Source organism: Nematolebias whitei, unplaced genomic scaffold (assembly GCF_014905685.2).
Source record: "Nematolebias whitei isolate Nwh7 unplaced genomic scaffold, NemWhi1 Nwh_scaf_1270, whole genome shotgun sequence".
NCBI classification, from domain to species: domain Eukaryota; kingdom Metazoa; phylum Chordata; class Actinopteri; order Cyprinodontiformes; family Rivulidae; genus Nematolebias; species Nematolebias whitei.
The window spans coordinates 7,364-7,786 of NW_023619815.1; the positions used below are offsets into that span (position 1 = coordinate 7,364).

Consider the following 423-nt stretch of genomic DNA (forward strand, 5'->3'; position numbering starts at 1 on the left):
ACACACACACACACACACACACACACACACACACACACACACACACATCAACAACATTGTCCCTCCTCCTCCATCAGCAGGTGATAAACATGTCTGACCTCAGAGTCTCCAGTCTACTTCGTGGACTCTCCAGAAAACCACACAGCTGCTTCACTCCTGAATCCTGCAGATTGTTGTCACCCAGGTTCAGTTCTGTCAGATGGGAGGGGTTGGACTTCAGAGAAGAGCTCAGAGAAGAACAGCTGATCTCTGACAAACTGCAGCTCCACAATCTGAATAAAGAATAAAACATGTAAGTTTTGAAAGAAAACAAAACTTTTAAAGACGTGATGTAAACTAATAACAATAATTTCAGGACAATTCAAAATGATTTCTTTGATAACTGAACTTTCAGTCTGTTTCTGTCAGTAGACCTGCTACATT

At 41.6% G+C, this 423-nt stretch overlaps 1 long non-coding RNA gene across 1 annotated transcript in view; it reads right to left on the reverse strand.

The window, feature by feature from the left end:
- The window catches only part of LOC119429449, a 2,188-nt gene extending 1,974 nt beyond the window's left edge, over window positions 1-214 (reverse strand). The window contains exon 1 of the long non-coding RNA XR_005187781.1: window positions 99-214. This is a non-coding gene — a long non-coding RNA (uncharacterized LOC119429449). The remainder of the gene's footprint in view (window positions 1-98) is intronic.
- Window positions 215-423: the final 209 nt, after the last annotated feature.